Raw genomic sequence first — 14,475 nt, 5'->3', positions numbered from 1 at the left:
AATGGGGCGCAAAGCAACTAGCGCCCGGGCGCAGCGATGTTTGCGGCACTCGCGAAATTGACCAGACATATTGCGGCGGCGCTAAACACTACCACCACGATCTCCTGCGCCGGCAGATCGTGACGTCAGTCGAGTGCGCAACGCCCCAGACCAGATATTCAGTGGCGCCCCCTGCCTTTCCGCCTGCCGCTAGTAACGACAGGTAGAGGGGAGTGCTTTGCAGTCGGGAAGGGACTGGGGGAGCGCTATTTAAATTCAGCCGCTTCCTGCCTTTTTTTGCCGGCAACATTTTTGCACCATGCATTCTGAGAGAGAGAGAGAGAGAGAGAGAGACTTCTGGAGAGATTCAACGCTGTGTGAAGGAGTTTTGGGTACTGAGCAGCACTTTGCAAGCTCATTTTGATTTGACCTTCCTTGCATCGATTTAGAAGAGACTATGGGGGCTGCACTCTGAGCTCTTTCCCTGGGTCTCTCCATTGTTCTTTCCAGCAGATTTGATGTACAGGTCTCTCCAGGCCGAGATTCAAGGCTGCAATGAGCAAGGTGTGGATGGAGAGCAAGATCGACCCTCCCCTTTAAGAACTGGCCAGCACCAGTGTGTCTGTGTTCCATTGCTGACTGACATCACATGAGCTTCGCCGGCGCTCTGAGGTAACGCCTCGCTCCTCAGCGTTAGCGCCTTAAGATAGGTGTGTAGCGCCTGATTTAGTGCTCCAACCACCTCTAGGGGCGATAGAAGCCAAGTTTGCAGTCGGCCGATAATTGCACCCCAAATGGAGCAATACCGAACTTCTCCCCCTTAGTTATTTGGGCCTCTTCTGGGCCTGGGTTCTCTTCGCAGCATCTTCACCTGGCAGAAAAGCCACAAGAGCTTCCCGGCTCAGGTCACCAGTTACAATCGGGCCCCATGATATCATCGGACCCCGATCTGCATCTTTAAGTGTCAGCTGTGGCTCAGTGGGCAGCACCCTTGCCTCCGAGTCCGAAGGTTGTGGGTTCAAGTCCCACTCCAGAGACTTGAGCACAAAAATCTAGGCTGACACTCCAGGGCAGTGCTGAGGGAGTGCTGCACTGTCGGAGGTGTTGTCTTTCGGATGAGACGTTAAACTGAGGCCCCGTCTGTTCTCTCAGGTGGATGTGAAAGATCCCCATGGCACTATTTCGAAAAAGAGCAGGGGAGTTCTCCCCGGTGTCCTGGCCAATATTTATCCCTCAATCAACATCACTAAAAACAGATTATCTGGTCATAATCACATTGCTGTTTGTGGGAGCTTGATGTCGGCACAATGTCTGCTGCGTTTCCTACATTACAACAGTGACTACACTTCATTGGCTGTGAAGCGCTTCGGGACGTGCGGTGGTCATGAAAGGCACTATAGAAATGCAAGTCAGTCTTTCTTTAAAGAAGAATTCCATCCCTCACCCACCCCGGCATCAGGCATGTTCAGAAGAGCCGGTTAAAATACAGTGGGAACAGAGCGAGGTATCTGTGGGTAAGTTTAACAGCCCGCTTGCCCTATTTCCGGAGGTGGGTAGGGTTAAAATCGCCCCTTGTGTGTAATCCTTAACCTGCTGAATGAACAGGAATTCCATACACAACCAACACTGCGATGAACATGTTAAGAGGGCATATATTATAACCCGCTTAACTTTCATGTTGGAAATCCTCTGTCGGCAGTGAGGTGAGTTTTGGGAATTTAGCAGCACTGGGTTGTTGGGACATTGGAATGAAGGAGTGGTAAAATACCGAGTGAAGTTACATCTTTTCAGCAGCCATTTTACAGCAAGCGCCACTGTCAATCAGCAATAAAATCTGCATTGATTTTAGTCCATCAACACTGCGAGTGGAAGGAGTACAGAACATCAATCTCATACAGACTGTCAGCAGTGTGATGATAACGTGGATAAATGCGAGGTTATCCACTTTGGTGTCAAAAACAAGAAGGTCGATTATTATCTGAATGGCAATAGATTGGGAGAAGGGGCAACGAGACCTGGGTGTCCTTGTGCACCAGTCGCTGAAGGTAAGCATGCAGGTGCAGCAGGCGGTTAAGAAGGCAAATGGTATGTTGGCCTTCGTAGCGAGAGGGTTTGAGTACAGGGACAAGGATGTCTTGCTGCAGTTGTACAGGGCCTTGGTGAGACCACATCTTGAGTATTGTGTGCAGTTTTGGTCGCCTTATCTGAGGAAGGATGTTCTTGCCATGGAGGGAGTGCAGCGAAGATTCACCAGGCTGATACCTGGGATGGCAGAAATGACGTATGAGGAGAGATTGGGTCGATTGGGCTTATACTCGCTGGAGTTTAGAAGAATGAGAGGGGATCTCATTGAAACTTATAAAATTCTAACAGGACCAGACAGACTAGATGCAGGAAGGATGTTCCCGATGGTCGGGGAGTCCAGAACCAGGGGTCACAGTCTAAAGATAAGGGGTAGGCCATTTAGGACAGAGATGAGGAGGAATTTCTTCACCCAGAGAGTGGTGAACCTGTGGAATTCTCTACCACAGAAGGCAGTTGAGGCCAATTCATTAAATATATTCAAGAAGGAGTTAGATATATTTCTTAAGGCTAAAGGGATCAAGGGATATGGGGAGAAAGCAGGGACCGGGTACTGAATTTGGATGATCAGCCATGATCTCATTAAATGGCGGAGCAGGCTCGAGGGGCCGAATGGCCTACTCCTGCTCCTATCTTCTATGTTTCTATGTATATTGGCTTCCGTACCTGTGACAAACTGCTGCGCTCTTCCAGTACTTTACCATGCTGAATGAGCATGGATTTGACTCACTCAATTTCTGCAGCTACGGGTTTTTGTAGAAGCAGTAAAAGGAAATCAAACTATTACTTTGGGAAGTGACTCAGCACATTAATACTTGGTGACATGCAGCAGGATCACAGCTGGGCATCCCATAATACTGCAGCTATCAGGATGGCTCATTTGCACATTCCTTGTGCAATTGAGGACGAACTCTTTCACAATTCCTCTTTTTGTTTCATTCGCTGTGTTCTATTTTCTAATCTCTATATAGTTTCAGTGGCAGTGGGTGAACGCACTGTGTGGTGTGGTACTGAGGCATATGGACCAGTAAGGTCCGAGCTTCGATTCCTGCTCTGTGCTGAGTTAGTTGTGGTGTGGAGATGCCGGTGTTGGACTGGGGTGGACAAATGTAAGAAGTCACACAACACCAAGTTATAGTCCAACAGCTTTATTTGAAATCACAAGCTTTCGGAGCGCTGCTCCTTCGTCAGGTGAAGTGGAGAGATGCATAAAGACACAGATTATATAGTCAGAGAATAATGTCAGATGTTTACAGGTAATCTTTCTAACTGCCATTTATCACACCTCGGCAGAGAGATAATCACAGCAATCAAAGGTGTGAATGGTGTCCAAACAGGTTAGTCAGGAAAACATTACATCAAAGAACAATGAGGTGGGGTCACAAGGGGTCAAATGTTGCAGGTGCTGGGGTCTGTGTGAAAAACAAAAAAAGACAAAAAACATTTTTTTTGCTGGAAATCACAGCAGGTCCGGCCGCATCTGTGTAGAGAGAACAAGCCAACGACGACTCGAGTCTGGATGGGGTCAAAGTCGGGGGGCTACAAGAGACCTTGCTGGTTCCCACTCCTGATCACCATCCAGAGACTCCCCACTGCACGTCAGCTCAGGACAAGATTGGCCACTTGGGTGAGGCACCAAAGGGCTTCCAGTATACATGCAACTGTACTCCAGCAAGAGTCACCATCCACAGCAGGAGTCAGCTCCTCCAGCAAGAACCAGCTACTCCAGCGAGAGTCAGCTCTTCCAGCGAGAGTCAGCTCCTCCAGCGAGAGTCAGCTCCTCCAGCAAGAGTCAGCTCCTCCAGCAAGAACCAGCTCCTCCAGCAAGAACCAGCTCCTCCAGCAAGAACCAGCTCCTCCAGCAAGAACCAGCTCCTCCAGCAAGAGTCAGCTCCTCCAGCAAGAGTCACCACCTCCAGCAAGAGTCAGCACCTCCAGCAAGAGTCAGCACCTCCAGCAAGAGTCAGCACCTCCAGCAAGAGTCAGCTCCTCCAGCAAGAGTCAGCTCCTCCAGCAAGAACCAGCTCCTCCAGCAAGAACCAGCTCCTCCAGCAAGAACCAGCTCCTCCAGCAAGAACCAGCTCCTCCAGCAAGAGTCAGCTCCTCCAGCAAGAACCAGCTCCTCCAGCAATCAGCTCCTCCAGCAAGAGTCGGCACCTCCAGCAAGAGTCAGTTCCTCCAGCAAGAACCAGCTCCTCCAGCAAGTCAGCTCCTCCAGCAAGAGTCAGCTCCTCCAGCAGGAGCCAGCTCCTCCAGCAAGAGTCAGCTCCTCCAGCAGGAGCCAGCTCCTCCAGCAAGAGTCAGCTCCTCCAGCAAGAGTCACCACCTCCAGCAAGAGTCAGCTCCTCCAGCAAGAGTCAGCTCCTCCAGCAAGAACCAGCTCCTCCAGCAAGAACCAGCTCCTCCAGCAAGAGTCACCACCTCCAGCAAGTCAGCTCCTCCAGCAAGAACCAGTTCCTCCAGCAAGAACCAGCTCCTCCAGCAAGAGTCAGCTCCTCCAGCAGGAGTCACCACCTCCAGCAAGAGTCGACTCCTCCAGCAGGAGCCAGCTCCTCCAGCAAGAGTCACCACCTCCAGCAAGAGTCGACTCCTCCAGCAGGAGCCAGCTCCTCCAGCAAGAGTCAGCTCCTCCAGCAAGAGTCAGCTCCTCCAGCAAGAGTCAGCTCCTCCAGCAAGAACCAGCACCTCCAGCAAGACTCAGCTCCTCCAGCAAGAGTCGACTCCTCCAGCAAGAGTCAGCTCCTCCAGCAAGAGTCAGCTCCTCCAGCAAGAGTCAGCTCCTCCAGCAAGAGTCAGCTCCTCCAGCAAGTCAGCTCCTCCAGCAAGAGTCAGCTCCTCCAGCAAGAGTCGACTCCTCCAGCAAGAGTCAGCTCCTCCAGCAAGAGTCAGCTCCTCCAGCAAGAGTCGGCTCCTCCAGCAAGAGTCAGCTCCTCCAGCAAGAACATAAGAACATAAGAAATAGGAGCAGGAGTAGGCCAATCGGCCCCGCGAGCCTGCTCCGCCATTCAATAAGATCATGGCTGATCTGATCCTAACCGCCAATCTACTATCACAGAACCATCTCCTGAATCTAACAGAATTAGACACACGAAATAGGAGCAGGATCAGGCTACACGGCCCCTGGGCCCGCTCCGCTACCCACAGGGCCATGACCGATCCGAACCTAGACTCATGTCCAAATTCCTGCCCGCTCCCCGTAACCCTTAATTCCCATTACTTCTAGGAAACTGTCTATTTCTGTTTTAAATTTATGTAATGATGTAGCTTCTACAGCTTTTTGGGGCAGCATATTCCATGGACCTACCACCCTCTGAGTGAAGTAGTCCCTCCTCATCTCAGTTTTGAAAGAGCAGCCCCTTATTCTAAGACTATGCCCCCTAGTTCTAGTTTCACCCATCATCGGGAACATCCTCCCCGCATCCACCCGATCCAACCCCTTCACAATCTTACATGTTTCAATAAGATCGCCTCTCATTCTTCTGAACTCCAATGAGTAGAGTCCCAATCTACTCAACCATTTCTCATATGTCCATCCCCTCATCCCCGGGATTAACCGAGTGAACCTTCTTTGTACTGACTCGAGAGCAAGTATGTCCTTTCTTAAGTATGGACACCAAAACTGTACGCAGTATTCCAGGTGCGGTCTCACCAATACCTTGTACAACTGAAGCAATACCTCCCTATTTTTATACTCTATCCCCCTAGCAATGAAAGCCAACATTCCACTGGCCTTCTTAATCACTTGCTGCACCTGCATACTAACCTTTTGAGTTTCGTGCACCAGGACCCCCAGATCCCTTTGTACTTCAGTACTTTCCAGTTTCTTGCCATTAAGATAATAACTTGCTCTACGATTTTTCCTGCCAAAGTGCATAACCTCACACTTTCCAGTATTGTATTCCATCTGCCAAATCTCTGCCCACTTACTTAGCCTGTCTATGTCCCCTTGCAGGTTTTTTATGCCCTCCTCACTCACTACTTTCCCTCCCATCTTAGTATCATCTGCAAACTTTGATATGTTACACTCGGTCCCCTCCTCCAAATCGTTAATATAGATTGTGAAGAGTTGGGTACCCAGCACTGACCCCTGCGGAACACCACTAGTTACTGATTGCCAGTCTGAGAATCAACCATTTATCCCAACTCTCTGCCTTCTGTTAGATAGCCAATCCTCTATCCATGCCAGAATAGAGTCAGCTCCTCCAGCAGGAGTCAGCTCCTCCAGCAAGAGTCAGCTCCTCCAGCAAGTCAGCTCCTCCAGCAAGAGTCAGCTCCTCCAGCAGGAGCCAGCTCCTCCAGGAAGAGTCAGCTCCTCCAGCAAGAACCAGCTCCTCCAGCAAGAGTCAGCACCTCCAGCAAGTACCAGCTCCTCCAGCAAGAACCAGCTCCTCCAGCAAGAGTCACCACCTCCAGCAAGTCAGCTCCTCCAGCAAGAGTCAGCACCTCCAGCAAGAGTCAGCTCCTCCAGCAAGTCAGCTCCTCCAGCAAGAACCAGCTCCTCCAGCAAGAGTCAGCTCCTCCAGCAGGAGTCAGCTCCTCCAGCAAGAGTCACCACCTCCAGCAAGAGTCGACTCTTCCAGCAGGAGCCAGCTCCTCCAGCAAGAGTCACCACCTCCAGCAAGAGTCGACTCCTCCAGCAGGAGCCAGCTCCTCCAGCAAGCGTCAGCTCCTCCAGCAAGAGTCAGCTCCTCCAGCAAGAGTCAGCACCTCCAGCAGGAGCCAGCTCCTCCAGCAAGAGTCAGCTACTCCAGCAAGAGTCAGCTCCTCCAGCAAGAACCAGCACATCCAGCAAGAGTCGGCTCCTCCAGCAAGAATCACCACCTCCAGCAAGAGTCGACTCCTCCAGCAGGAGCCAGCTCCTCCAGCAAGAGTCAGCTCCTCCAGCAAGAGTCAGCTCCTCCAGCAAGAGTCACCACCTCCAGCAAGTGTCGACTCCTCCAGCAGGAGCCGGCTCCTCCAGCAAGAGTCAGCTCCTCCAGCAAGAGTCAGCTCCTCCAGCAAGAGTCAGCTCCTCCAGCAAGAGTCAGCTCCTCCAGCAAGAGTCAGCTCCTCCAGCAAGAGTCAGCTCCTCCAGCAAGAGTCAGCTCCCCCAGCAAGAGTCAGCTCCTCCAGCAAGAGTCAGCTCCTCCAGCAAGAGTCAGCTCCTCCAGCAAGAGTCAGCTCCTCCAGCAAGAGTCAGCTCCTCCAGCAAGAGTCAGCTCCTCCAGCAGGAGTCAGCTCCTCCAGCAGGAGTCAGCTCCTCCAGCAAGAACCAGTTCCTCCAGCAAGAACCAGTTCCTCCAGCAAAAGTCATGACCTCCAGCAAGAGTCAGCTCCTCCAACAAGAACCAGCTCCTCCAGCAAGAGTCGGCTCCTCCAGCAAGAACCAGCTCCTCCAGCAAGAACCAGCACATCCAGCAAGAGTCGGCTCCTCCAGCAAGAATCACCACCTCCAGCAAGAGTCAGCTCCTCCAGCAAGAGTCAGCTCCTCCAGCAAGAACCAGCACCTCCAGCAAGACTCAGCTCCTCCAGCAAGAGTCAGCTCCTCCAGCAAGAGTCAGCTCCTCCAGCAAGAGTCGGCTCCTCCAGCAAGAGTCGGCTCCTCCAGCAAGAGTCGGCTCCTCCAGCAAGAGTCGGCTCCTCCAGCAAGAGTCAGCTCCTCCAGCAAGAGTCAGCTCCTCCAGCAAGAACATAAGAACATAAGAAATAGGAGCAGGAGTAGGCCAATCGGCCCCGCGAGCCTGCTCCGCCATTCAATAAGATCATGGCTGATCTGATCCTAACCGCCAATCTACTATCACAGAACCATCTCCTGAATCTAACAGAATTAGACACACGAAATAGGAGCAGGATCAGGCTACACGGCCCCTGGGCCCGCTCCGCTACCCACAGGGCCATGACCGATCCGAACCTAGACTCATGTCCAAATTCCTGCCCGCTCCCCGTAACCCTTAATTCCCATTACTTCTAGGAAACTGTCTATTTCTGTTTTAAATTTATGTAATGATGTAGCTTCTACAGCTTTTTGGGGCAGCATATTCCATGGACCTACCACCCTCTGAGTGAAGTAGTCCCTCCTCATCTCAGTTTTGAAAGAGCAGCCCCTTATTCTAAGACTATGCCCCCTAGTTCTAGTTTCACCCATCATCGGGAACATCCTCCCCGCATCCACCCGATCCAACCCCTTCACAATCTTATATGTTTCAATAAGATCGCCTCTCATTCTTCTGAACTCCAATGAGTAGAGTCCCAATCTACTCAACCATTTCTCATATGTCCATCCCCTCATCCCCGGGATTAACCGAGTGAACCTTCTTTGTACTGACTCGAGAGCAAGTATGTCCTTTCTTAAGTATGGACACCAAAACTGTACGCAGTATTCCAGGTGCAGTCTCACCAATACCTTGTACAACTGAAGCAATACCTCCCTATTTTTATATTCTATCCCCCTAGCAATGAAAGCCAACATTCCACTGGCCTTCTTAATCACTTGCTGCACCTGCATACTAACCTTTTGAGTTTCGTGCACCAGGACCCCCAGATCCCTTTGTACTTCAGTACTTTCCAGTTTCTTGCCATTAAGATAATAACTTGCTCTACGATTTTTCCTGCCAAAGTGCATAACCTCACACTTTCCAGTATTGTATTCCATCTGCCAAATCTCTGCCCACTTACTTAGCCTGTCTATGTCCCCTTGCAGGTTTTTTATGCCCTCCTCACTCACTACTTTCCCTCCCATCTTAGTATCATCTGCAAACTTTGATATGTTACACTCGGTCCCCTCCTCCAAATCGTTAATATAGATTGTGAAGAGTTGGGTACCCAGCACTGACCCCTGCGGAACACCACCAGTTACTGATTGCCAGTCTGAGAATCAACCATTTATCCCAACTCTCTGCCTTCTGTTAGATAGCCAATCCTCTATCCATGCCAGAATAGAGTCAGCTCCTCCAGCAGGAGTCAGCTCCTCCAGCAAGAGTCAGCACCTCCAGCAAGAACCAGCACCTCCAGCAAGAGTCAGCTCCTCCAGCAAGAACCAGCTCCTCCAGCAAGAACCAGCTCCTCCAGCAAGAGTCAGCTCCTCCAGCAAGAGTCAGCTCCTCCAGCAAGAGTCAGCACCTCCAGCAAGAGTCAGCTCCTCCAGCAAGAGTCAGCTCCTCCAGCAAGAGTCAGCTCCTCCAGCAAGAGTCAGCTCCTCCAGCAGGAGTCAGCTCCTCCAGCAGGAGTCAGCTCCTCCAGCAAGAGTCAGCTCCTCCAGCAAGAGTCAGCACCTCCAGCAAGAGTCAGCACCTCCAGCAAGAGTCAGCTCCTCCAGCAAGAGTCAGCTCCTCCAGCAAGAGTCAGCTCCTCCAGCAAGAACCAGCAGCTCCAGCAAGAACCAGCACCTCCAGCAAGAGTCAGCAACTCCAGCAAGAGTCAGCACCTCCAGCAAGAGTCAGCTCCTCCAGCAAGAGTCGACTCCTCCAGCAAGAGTCGGCTCCTCCAGCAAGAGTCAGCTCCTCCAGCAAGAGTCAGCTCCTCCAGCAAGAGTCAGCTCCTCCAGCAAGAGCCAGCTCCTCCAGCAAGAGCCAGCTCCTCCAGCAAGAGTCAGCACCTCCAGCAAGAGTCAGCACCTCCAGCAAGAGTCAGCTCCTCCAGCAAGAGTCGACTCCTCCAGCAAGAGTCAGCTCCTCCAGCAAGAGTCAGCTCCTCCAGCAAGAGTCAGCACCTCCAGCAAGAACCAGCACCTCCAGCAAGAGTCAGCTCCTCCAGCAAGAACCAGCTCCTCCAGCAAGAACCAGCTCCTCCAGCAAGAGTCAGCTCCTCCAGCAAGACTCAGCTCCTCCAGCAAGAGTCAGCACCTCCAGCAAGAGTCAGCTCCTCCAGCAAGAGTCAGCTCCTCCAGCAAGAGTCAGCTCCTCCAGCAAGAGTCAGCTCCTCCAGCAGGAGTCAGCTCCTCCAGCAGGAGTCAGCTCCTCCAGCAGGAGTCAGCTCCTCCAGCAAGAGTCAGCTCCTCCAGCAAGAGTCAGCACCTCCAGCAAGAGTCAGCACCTCCAGCAAGAGTCAGCTCCTCCAGCAAGAGTCAGCTCCTCCAGCAGGAGTCAGCTCCTCCAGCAAGAACCAGCAGCTCCAGCAAGAACCAGCACCTCCAGCAAAAGGCAGCACCTCCAGCAAGAGTCAGCACCTCCAGCAAGAGTCAGCACCTCCAGCAAGAGTCAGCACCTCCAGCAAGAGTCAGCTCCTCCAGCAAGAGTCAGCTCCTCCAGCAAGAGTCAGCACCTCCAGCAAGAGTCAGCTCCTCCAGCAAGAGTCAGCACCTCCAGCAAGAGTCAGCTCCTCCAGCAAGAGTCAGCACCTCCAGCAAGAGTCAGCACCTCCAGCAAGAGTCAGCACCTCCAGCAAGAGTCAGCTCCTCCAGCAAGAGTCAGCTCCTCCAGCAAGAGTCAGCACCTCCAGCAAGAGTCAGCACCTCCAGCAAGAGTCAGCACCTCCAGCAAGAGTCAGCTCCTCCAGCAAGAGTCAGCTCCTCCAGCAAGAGTCAGCTCCTCCAGCAAGAGTCAGCTCCTCCAGCAAGAGTCAGCTCCTCCAGCAAGAACCAGCTCCTCCAGCAAGAACCAGCACCTCCAGCAAGAACCAGCACCTCCAGCAAGAGTCAGCACCTCCAGCAAGAGTCAGCACCTCCAGCAAGAGTCAGCACCTCCAGCAAGAGTCAGCACCTCCAGCAAGAGTCAGCACCTCCAGCAAGAGTCAGCACCTCCAGCAAGAGTCAGCACCTCCAGCAAGAGTCAGCTCCTCCAGCAAGAACCAGCACCTCCAGCAAGAGTCAGCTCCTCCAGCAAGAGTCAGCTCCTCCAGCAAGAGTCAGCTCCTCCAGCAAGAGTCAGCTCCTCCAGCAAGAGTCAGCTCCTCCAGCAAGAGTCAGCTCCTCCAGCAAGAGTCAGCTCCTCCAGCAAGAACCAGCTCCTCCAGCAAGAGTCAGCTCCTCCAGCAAGAGTCAGCTCCTCCAGCAAGAGTCAGCTCCTCCAGCAAGTCTCAGCTCCTCCAGCAAGAGTCAGCTCCTCCAGCAAGAGTCAGCTCCTCCAGCAAGAGTCAGCTCCTCCAGCAAGTCAGCTCCTCCAGAAAGAGTCAGCTCCTCCAGCAAGAGTCAGCACCTCCAGCAAGAGTCAGCTCCTCCAGCAAGAGTCAGCTCCTCCAGCAAGAGTCAGCTCCTCCAGCAAGAGTCAGCTCCTCCAGCAAGAGTCAGCTCCTCCAGCAAGAGTCAGCTCCTCCAGCAAGAGTCAGCTCCTCCAGCAAGAACCAGCACCTCCAGCAAGAGTCAGCACCTCCAGCAAGAGTCAGCACCTCCAGCAAGAGTCAGCACCTCCAGCAAGAGTCAGCTCCTCCAGCAAGAACCAGCACCTCCAGCAAGAGTCAGCTCCTCCAGCAAGAGTCAGCTCCTCCAGCAAGAGTCAGCTCCTCCAGCAAGAGTCAGCTCCTCCAGCAAGAGTCAGCTCCTCCAGCAAGAGTCAGCTCCTCCAGCAAGAGTCAGCTCCTCCAGCAAGAGTCAGCTCCTCCAGCAAGAGTCAGCTCCTCCAGCAAGAGTCAGCTCCTCCAGCAAGAGTCAGCTCCTCCAGCAAGAGTCAGCTCCTCCAGCAAGAGTCAGCTCCTCCAGCAAGAGTCAGCTCCTCCAGCAAGAGTCAGCTCCTCCAGCAAGAGTCAGCTCCTCCAGCAAGAGTCAGCTCCTCCAGCAAGAGTCAGCTCCTCCAGCAAGAACCAGCACCTCCTGCAAGAACCAGCTCCTCCAGCAAGAGTCAGCACCTCCAGCAAGAGTCAGCACCTCCAGCAAGAGTCAGCTCCTCCAGCAAGAACCAGCTCCTCCAGCAAGAGTCAGCTCCTCCAGCAAGAGTCAGCTCCTCCAGCAAGAGTCAGCTCCTCCAGCAAGTCTCAGCTCCTCCAGCAAGAGTCAGCTCCTCCAGGAAGAGTCAGCTCCTCCAGCAAGTACCAGCTCCTCCAGCAAGAACCAGCTCCTCCAGCAAGAGTCACCACCTCCAGCAAGTCAGCTCCTCCAGCAAGAGTCAGCACCTCCAGCAAGAGTCAGCTCCTCCAGCAAGTCAGCTCCTCCAGCAAGAACCAGCTCCTCCAGCAAGAGTCAGCTCCTCCAGCAGGAGTCAGCTCCTCCAGCAGGAGTCAGCTCCTCCAGCAAGAGTCACCACCTCCAGCAAGAGTCGACTCTTCCAGCAGGAGCCAGCTCCTCCAGCAAGAGTCACCACCTCCAGCAAGAGTCGACTCCTCCAGCAGGAGCCAGCTCCTCCAGCAAGAGTCAGCTCCTCCAGCAAGAGTCAGCTCCTCCAGCAAGAGTCAGCTCCTCCAGCAAGAGTCAGCACCTCCAGCAAGAGTCAGCACCTCCAGCAGGAGCCAGCACATCCAGCAAGAGTCGGCTCCTCCAGCAAGAATCACCACCTCCAGCAAGAGTCGACTCCTCCAGCAGGAGTCAGCTCCTCCAGCAAGAGTCAGCTCCTCCAGCAAGAGTCACCACCTCCAGCAAGAGTCGACTCCTCCAGCAGGAGCCAGCTCCTCCAGCAAGAGTCAGCTCCTCCAGCAAGAGTCAGCTCCTCCAGCAAGAGTCAGCTCCTCCAGCAAGAGTCAGCTCCTCCAGCAAGAGTCAGCTCCTCCAGCAAGAGTCAGCTCCTCCAGCAAGAGTCAGCTCCTCCAGCAAGAGTCAGCACCTCCAGCAAGAGTCAGCACCTCCAGCAAGAGTCAGCTCCTCCAGCAAGAGTCAGCTCCTCCAGCAAGAGTCAGCTCCTCCAGCAAGAGTCAGCTCCTCCAGCAAGGGTCAGCTCCTCCAGCAAGAGTCAGCTCCTCCAGCAAGAGTCAGCTCCTCCAGCAGGAGTCAGCTCCTCCAGCAGGAGTCAGCTCCTCCAGCAGGAGTCAGCTCCTCCAGCAGGAGTCAGCTCCTCCAGCAAGAACCAGCTCCTCCAGCAAGAGTCGACTCCTCCAGCAGGAGCCAGCTCCTCCAGCAAGAGTCAGCTCCTCCAGCAAGAGTCAGCTCCTCCAGCAGGAGTCAGCTCCTCCAGCAGGAGTCAGCTCCTCCAGCAGGAGTCAGCACATCCAGCAAGAGTCGGCTCCTCCAGCAAGAATCACCACCTCCAGCAAGAGTCGACTCCTCCAGCAGGAGCCAGCTCCTCCAGCAAGAGTCAGCTCCTCCAGCAAGAGTCAGCTCCTCCAGCAAGAGTCAGCTCCTCCAGCAAGAACATAAGAACATAAGAAATAGGAGCAGGAGTAGGCCAATCGGCCCCTCGAGCCTGCTCTGCCATTCAATAAGATCATGGCTGATCTGATCCTAACCGCCAATCTACTATCACAGAACCATCTCCTAAATCTAACAGATTTAGACACACGAAATAGGAGCAGGATCAGGCTACACGGCCCCTGGGCCCGCTCCGCTACCCACAGGGCCATGACCGATCCGAACCTAGACTCATGTCCAAATTCCTGCCCGCTCCCCGTAACCCTTAATTCCCTTTACTTCTAGGAAACTGTCTATGTCTGTTTTAAATTTATGTAATGATGTAGCTTCTACAGCTTTTTGGGGCAGCATATTCCATGGACCTACCACCCTCTGAGTGAAGTAGTTCCTCCTCATCTCAGTTTTGAAAGAGCAGCCCCTTATTCTAAGACTATGCCCCCTAGTTCTAGTTTCACCCATCATCGGGAACATCCTCCCCGCATCCACCCGATCCAACCCCTTCACAATCTTATATGTTTCAATAAGATCGCCTCTCATTCTTCTGAACTCCAATGAGTACAGTCCTAATCTACTCAACCTCTCCTCATATGTCCATCCCCTCATCCCCGGGATTAACCGAGTGAACCTTCTTTGTACTGACTCGAGAGCAAGTATGTCCTTTCTTAAGTATGGACACCAAAACTGTACGCAGTATTCCAGGTGCGGTCTCACCAATACCTTGTACAACTGAAGCAATACCTCCCTATTTTTATATTCTATCCCCCTAGCAATGAAAGCCAACATTCCATTGGCCTTCTTAATCACTTGCTGCACCTGCATACCAACCTTTTGAGTTTCGTGCACCAGGACCCCCAGATCCCTTTGTACTTCAGTACTTTCCAGTTTCTTGCCATTAAGATAATAACTTGCTCTACGATTTTTCCTGCCAAAGTGCATAACCTCACACTTTCCAGTATTGTATTCCATCTGCCAAATCTCTGCCCACTTACTTAGCCTGTCTATGTCCCCTTGCAGGTTTTTTATGTCCTCCTCACTCACTACTTTCCCTCCCATCTTAGTATCATCTGCAAACTTTGATATGTTACACTCGGTCCCCTCCTCCAAATCGTTAATATAGATTGTAAAGAGTTGGGGACCCAGCACTGACCCCTGCGGAACACCACTAGTTACTGATTGCCAGTCTGAGAATGAACCATTTATCCCAACTCTCTGCCTTCTGTTAGATAGCC

This window comes from Somniosus microcephalus, chromosome 33 (genome assembly GCF_052327205.1).
Source record: "Somniosus microcephalus isolate GS21.2 chromosome 33, FLI_Smic_1.0, whole genome shotgun sequence".
Classification (NCBI taxonomy): Eukaryota; Metazoa; Chordata; class Chondrichthyes; order Squaliformes; family Somniosidae; genus Somniosus; species Somniosus microcephalus.
This window is presented reverse-complemented; position numbering follows the sequence as displayed.